The sequence below is a fragment of the Lissotriton vulgaris genome, chromosome 6 (assembly GCF_964263255.1).
Source record: "Lissotriton vulgaris chromosome 6, aLisVul1.2, whole genome shotgun sequence".
Lineage (NCBI taxonomy): Eukaryota > Metazoa > Chordata > Amphibia > Caudata > Salamandridae > Lissotriton > Lissotriton vulgaris.
This window is the reverse complement of record NC_141694.1, coordinates 1,793,450,950-1,793,458,835: the sequence shown is the minus strand read 5'-3', so window position 1 is coordinate 1,793,458,835 and position 7,886 is coordinate 1,793,450,950.

Genomic DNA, 7,886 nt, shown 5'->3' with positions numbered 1-7,886 from the left:
CTCAGCCTTCTACATGGCTCCACTCATTTTTACCTCCCGGACCTACATTATTTAACCTTTGGTGGCTAACGCTTTTTGCTTAATCAATTCATTTGGCTCTTTCATGGGGAAGCTTCGCAATTTAAAACTCTCCTCAGTCACGAAAGTGCCTGCTTGCTCTGATTCGGATTCTCCTCTTCAGGATATGGATGGAATCCCAGCGTCAAAGTCTGACATGATGCCTGGTGCTATTCCCAAATCCCACATTGGGGGTAAGGTGCCAACTTCTTCAGCCTCTACTAAGCGCCTTAAGAAAGACCCTCCTTCTCCTGAAAGTGCCTCATCCTCCTCTTCTATGGACCTAATCTTGGAGGAATTACAGGCCCTTAAGCCTTTTATGGAAGCGACCACCAAGACTCTACAAGTTATGCATGACAAATGGTCATCCTTGGACTCACGGGTTATCATCTTGGAACAATCCATGGAGTCTATTCATGTTTCTGACTCTCATATATCTTCAATGCAGGCTGAGATACTACAGCTCAAGAGACAGACAGAGGATTTGGATAATAGAAACCGTAGGAACAACCTTCGCTTATACGGACTTCCAGAACTTACAGAAGGGACCAACCCTACTACATTTTTCCAATCCTTTCTTTCGAAAATCCTGGACGTACCAGCTCTATCCCCTATCAATATACAACGAGCCCATCGCCTTGGTCCTAAAGTTTCCAACAGACCGAGAGGAGTCATCATGTTATTTCTTCAATACACTGATCTCCTGCAGGTTCTTTCAGCTGCCAAGCTTAAAAAACTAATTATTTGGGAAGGTCATCATATTTATCTATCACAAGATGTCTCCAAGGTTGCAGCTGATCGTTGGAAGAAGTTTCTGGATATGCGCCCACAATTGAGGGCCCTCAATGCTCGATATGGTTTGCTTCACCCGTGCCTCTTCAAAGTTACTTACAAGGACAAAACTACTACGTTCGAGGATCCTGTTGTTCTTCAAGACTTCCTTCATCATCAGGGAGCTGACACTATGGACACTTCCAGTCATGTTTAATTTGACCTGTTGGTGTTTTTTGCTGTGCTGTCTCTGCACTCATTTTTTGTTTTTGTTTTTTGTTTTGTATAATTCTGACTTCTTGTTTTTTCTCTTCTTTTTACTCAATATAATCCCCATCTTTTTATCTCTCATTCACAGATAATCCATCCCTCTTTCTCACTACCCTGATGTGTCACACTGTTTTCTGTATGCTGCCTTTTTGGATTCCGGATCGTGGAGGTCCGATGCCCGCTCTTGATGTTGTCACCGTCGTCTTTTGATGCCTCCACCCCGTTCTCGTTTTGCGTTTTTATGTTCGTAAGTATTTTCTTCAGTCGTATTTTTTGGACTTGTACTGTCTTTTTGCTCTCTTATCTATTTCTATTCTTTTTTCTTCTCCTTGCTGACTTTCTTCCTCTTTCTTTTTTCCCCTTTCTTTTTTCCTCGCTTTTTCCCTCCTCTACTCTTCCCCCTTATCTTCTCTTATCCTCTTCTTCCTCAACAATGACTATGCATTTTTCCTTGTTCTTCTCTCCCTCTGCATTTAGCGAGCATGTTGTTGCTAGTTGTTTTCTTTTGCCGTTTCATTCCATGTTACAACTTGGAATGTTAAGGGATTAAATAATCCAATTAAAAGGCAACGGTGTTATCATACTTAGCCTGACTTAAAACTGATGTTGCCCTCCTCCAGGAGTCTCATCTCTCGGAGGCAGAGGTTTTAGAACCTAAACGTTGTTGGGTGGGTCATGTTTTTTGCTCCTCCACTGTTGACAAGAAAAATGGAGTTTTGATTTTGTTTCACAAAAAGTTAAATATTTCTTCATTTTCTCATGAATGTGATGTTAATGGCCGTTGGGTTATTGTTAAACTGCTTATAGATAATATACCTCTTATTCTTTTTAATGTGTATGCTCCTACCGGCATTGATAGATCCCTTTGGCCCTCTATCTCTGGTGGTGATTGTAATCAAATTATGGACCCATTTCTTGACCGTCACTCGAAAGTTAAGTTTGTGCCCTCTAAGATGCACTCTCAATTTATCAAAACTACTCAGAATAACGCCTTAGTTGATATCTGGAGACTTTGTAATCCTGACCTCAGAGAGTATAGTTTTTTCTCCCCACCCCACCAATCCCAATCCCGCATTGATCATATTTTCCTTAGTAAACCTCTGTCCCAACACGCCATCCGTTCCGAAATAGGCTCCATTTTAATTTCTGACCACGCCCCTGTTCTAGTTGACATAGGTCTCCTTCCTTTTTCCCCTCATTCCGGCAGATGGAGATTCAACAACACTTTACTTCTTGACCCCACTTTTTGTTCTGAATTTTCTACGTTTGCCACTGAATTCTTCCTTCTTAATCAAACCCCTGACTCTTCCTTTGTTATGGTTTGGGATTCCTTCAAAGCAGCCTCTAGGGGTTTTATCATCAACTTTGTGGCTCGAGGGAAAAAACTCATAGAGGCCAAGTCGGCTCAAATTCTTACTGATATTAAACGCTTAGAACTCGCATATCACTCTTCCAAATCGGAAGCTTTTCTTAAAGAACTTATTGATACCAAAATTTCCTTCAACAAATTCACAACAGATGCTGCCTCTAACCTCCTATTAAAATGTAATTCTCGATATTATGGTGGTAGAAATAAAATGGGGAAACTTCTTGCTAACTACTTAAAAATTAGGAAGGAACGTACCAAAATCGAATCTATTAAAACTTCCTCCGGTGAATCTCGATTTAAAGACAAGGATATTCTTAACGAGTTTGTCGACTTTTAAAAATCTCTCTATACCCCGGAACACGTCCCAACTTCAACAGACCTTCTTTCTTACTTCCATTCCCTCCCTTCTCCTTCAGCGTCTAATGTCAAATAATTGTAAATTGTGTATAAAGTATGTAAATAGTATATATGTTTTTGGTTTTTAAAGAATAGATGGCATATGTAGATTATGAATAATGTATATATGTATAGATTGTGATTAATGTATATATATGTGTCATTTGTAGCCCTGAAGAAGTCCTTTTGGACGAAACGCGTAGGCACCGAATAGCCAATGGAGTAGCCCTTGATTTTAATGTAAATATACTACAGGAAAACTGGATCCACCATCTAGAGCAAACACAAATGACCCATGCACATGTAAGGAACCAACATCTCCTCACCCACCCGCTGAATGAAAAGCATGAAGAAGATCAAATCTTTGGTGCAAACTGGATTACGCAATGCCATGTCCAAATGGTCTTGAAAAAATTGTGGTCAAAAGGTGCGCCAGGTCCGAACAGCTTGCCTAATGGGCTTTTCAAACATGATCAATCGTTTTGGGCAGAACACCTCACCCCACTGTACAATCACGCATTTCAATCAGGAAGCATTCCCTCTTCATGGAGAGGGAGCATTCTGCACCCAATCTTCAAAGCAGGCGCGCGCACAGATCCATCGAATTACAGACTGATTGCGCTTATTGGCGTAGAGGCCAAGGCATATGCATCAAATCTCCTGAAAGCATTGGAAGATTGGGTTAGCCGCAACAACATCCTCCCAATCACCAAGACAGGGTTCAGGCCTGGAACCAACACGTCATGTAACTTGACAGCGCTGAATCTTCTTGTCGACAAAGTAATGGCCAAATCTACAAAACTGTACACCTGTTTTGTCGATCTAAAAGCGGCGTTCGACACAGTACCAAGGGAGATCCTGTGGGAAAAAATTGCCAGCTGGGGCATACCTCCGAAGTTGCTACGGGCCATTATAAATCTGTACTCATCCACCTGGGTTAAGATAAAAATTGGCAATGGGGACAGAACAACATCAAAAATCCCCACCCACGGGGGCGTGGCCAACTGCCGAACATGGCGGCAGCTTAACTCGGGAGCTCCGCAAGGCGATCCGGCCCGCGCAATAATCCGCATGCACATCCGTCTACTGACCTGCCTGAAGGGGTGAAAATCGGCTCCAGGAACCAAGCGGCGCCCATCAAGCCGCCCCCGGCGCAAATCCGACGCCGGGAAGTGCTCCATCCGCCGACAGCGAGGCCAGGCCTACGACAGCTCAGCAGCACCGGCCTAAAGTACGGGACCAGGCCGGCCGGAAGCTTCCCTAGCCCGGCCGGAAGAAGTCAACCTCAGCCGGCGCCCGCCCCTCCCCGCCTGGCGCCAAGTCTCACCACGACGCTCAATTAACGCTACGGCTGGGAACGACCTCCGGTCCCCCTGAGCCAAGACTTCGACGACATCAAGGGCGGGCGAGGCCCCGCACAGCGTTGAGGCAGTCCTGGATCTGCGCTGCCGGGCGAACGCCCAGCCACATGCGGCAAGGTAGGGCGGAGGACGCCTGGGTCGGCACAGTCCCCCCGCAGCTCTGAACATTACTCCGGGCCACCGTTGGGCAGAAGGGCCGAGTACACGGTGGTGGCGCCAGTCTCCAGCCACCCATTGCAGCACTAGAAGGCGGCGGCACGGCACACGTGGAGCGGGGGAATGTAACGGAGTACGAGTAGTGCTCACGCCGCCGACAACACAGCAAAAACCCTTCTACTGCTCCAACGGCAGCCACTATAAGACTAAACTTCAGGCGGGGAACGACCTGGGCCCTGCGGTACGCTACCACCCGACCCTTTACCGGCTGCTTCAACGGCGAACACCAAGGGGAAGGTTTACACGGTAGGAGGCCGGGCTGGGACCAATTGAAAGACCGGACACTGTAGACCCAAGCATAACAACATGACGGGCAAAAACACGAGGAGCATGACGACGACACAAGCAAAGCTTGATAAATTTGCCTATGCCCAGAGCGGCCACTCACAGGGGCCTGGTCGACACTCCGCCGGTGCTTCCGCCGGTGCCTCCACTGACGCCAATGGCACTGGGAAAGTCACGCTGGAAGCCATTATGAGAACCCTCACGGACGTCCAGGCGACGGTAGGCACCATCTCCACCGAGGTGAACCTGCTGCGAGCAGACTTCAAGAAAATGACGGAGAGGGTGTCGCAAGTGGAGGTAGTCACGAAATCCCTCATTGAAGACACCTCAGATCTTCAGGTGGCGATGGAGCGACTGGAAAAGACCACTAAACAACTACAAGAAAAATTGGATGACCAGGAAGGACGCTCGAGAAGAAATAACGTCCGCATCCTAGGCCTTCCGGAATCGGAGGGGAAGGGGGCCATGGACCTGTACATCGAAGACCTCATTAAGACCAAACTGCAGCCTAAAGGCCTGTCCGCCTTCTTCTCCATCGAAAGGGCTCATCGGGTCCCGGGGGGTACGGCCAAACCAGGGGCCACGCCACGACCGGTGCTGGCCAGGCTCTTCAACTTTAGGGACAGGGACGCCATTTTGCAGGCAGCCAGGGTGGCGCCGCCGGTGAAAATTCTGAACTCCACTCTGGCGTTCTTCCCAGACTACACAGCCGAGGTGGCCAGGCGTCGAAAATCCTTCAATGAAGTCAAGAAGACGCTACGAGACAGGGGTCTGCCCTATTCAATGCTCTTCCCCGCCAAACTGCGGATTGTGGCTAAGGGGAGGACATGGTTCTTCGACAACCCCGAGGTGGCACGAGAATGGCTGGATGGCTGGAGACCGGCGGGCAAGCCTCAACGCCCGCACAAAGACCGCCAGGACCGCCGTAGTGAGAGGACGTCGGACCACCGTGCGGACAGCCCGGCCACTGAACAGGGCGCGGCCGGGGGCCTAGAATCCGATCTTGAGAGGGACCCGTTTGATTCTGGTCAGCCTAGCAGGGGCTGAATGACTACGATGGGAGCAACAAGATCTGGACACAGCCCTTGGAACCTTGGGCCGATGGAACTGAGTAGGGCGGGTTATGGCCGGTGCCTGTAGGGGACTCACCAACCCCACGAGCAAGTAAGACCAGATAGGGGGGGGGACAAAAGCACTCTGCCAAGTTGGGGATGCGGGCGGGAATTCGTCCGTGGTGCAGGGGAGCAGGGAGGGGTTGGAGGGGTGGGAGTTGCGAAGTTCAAGTTAAAGTTACGTTTTTTGGTCATCATCATTGCGATCTTACAGGGCACAGAAACATTGCTAACTACGGGCGGCATACACCGCCTCCACATTCTGGCTTCCTTATCCTGCTGCACATAGTGAACACGGTTCATACACTAAAATGGCACAAGATAACCAAGCAACACCCGATATGGGTACCCCTGTAACGACAAAGGTACCCCCACTGAAGCTCCTTACATGGAATGTCAGGGGGTTGGGGGACAAAATTAAACGGGGTCTGGTGCTGCAAACTGTTAAACGTGATCGATCTGACCTAATGCTGCTGCAGGAAACACATCTAGCAGGGACCACCTGTAAGGCTCTGAACAGGCGTGGGTACACCATGGCAGTACACTCCGAGTATACCTCAGGTTCCAGGGGCACCGGGATACTCCTCAGAAACAATTCCCCCTTCTTGGTCACTGGCCACAAGACAGATGATCAGGGGCGATTCGCAGCACTCTCAGGCCAGTGGGAGGGGAGGGCCCTGAATGTGATATCTGTATACATCCCCCCAGCACTTCACGCTACAGCCTTGCCAGCACTTAGCCGATTCCTTATTGATCTCCCAGAAGGAGACGTGATCCTGGGGCGGGACTTCAATGCCATCACAGACCCCCTACTTGACACCTTTCCCATGCGGGATCGTCAGAGAGGGACTGCCGCACTTCCGGGATTCTTGTCAGCCATGGGCCTCGCAGACGTCTGGCGTCACCTGAACCCCACAGCGCAGCAATACACACACTACTCAGCGCCCCACAATAGCCTTTCACGTATTGACTACTTCTTCTTTCTAGGGGTTGGACTGAGCTCCGTGGATAGACTTGATATCCTGCCACGAGGCATTTCCGATCACTCCCCGATCTCCCTTCACCTTTCTACCAAAGATTGTAAACGAGCTAGGCTGTACCCGATCTATCCCAATTATCTACAGATACCTAACATTAGGAAAAAACTCAAGTTAACCACCACACACTACTTCAATGAGAACACAGGATCGGTCACCTCACCCTCAGTTCTGTGGGAGGCTTACAAGACGGTCCTCAGAGGGGCGTCCATATCAGCCATTACTGGGTATAAAAGGGAGTCTAGGGCTACACTGGCCAATTTGGAATTAGCATTACACACGGCGAACACTGCGCATATGGCAGACCCCACCCCTGAGACGCTCCATGCGCTACAGCTCCGTCAGCAGCAACACCAGGCACACCTCACTGTGATCACCAAAGGGCACCTCGCGAACACTGCGCACAGAATCTATGATGTGGGCGATAAGGCAGGGAAGATGCTGGCATGGCTGGACAAACGAGGTGGCAGTAACAAGGGGATACACGGGCTCTACGATGCGGCCGGCGTGCTGCAAACTCACCCGGAACAAATAATCCAGGCTCTAGCTCGCCACTTCCAGGGGATCTACACACCGACACGGCCAGTCACTGAGCGGGAGGCCACAGAATCACTTAGTCACATTCCTGTCCCCGTGCTCACACCTGAAGCACAGCGGGAACTTGATGCAGACCTGACAGAGGGAGAGGTCCAGTTGGCAATACAGGCGCTGCAGTCAGGCAAGGCCCTAGGCCCAAACGGGATACCTGTGGCGTGGTATAAGACGATGGACTCTGTGCTGGCCAAGCCCCTCTTAGACATGTATAAAGACAGCGCAAAAAAGGCGCTGCTTCCACTCGACCAACGCACGGCCACCATTGTGGCCATCCCCAAACCAACCAAGCCACCAACAGACAGTGCCTCTTACCGACCCATTTCCCTGCTCAACACAGAAGCAAAGGTCCTGGCGAAACTCCTGGCCAGTCGCCTAACCAAACATCTGAGTACCCTAATACACCCTGACCAATCGGGCT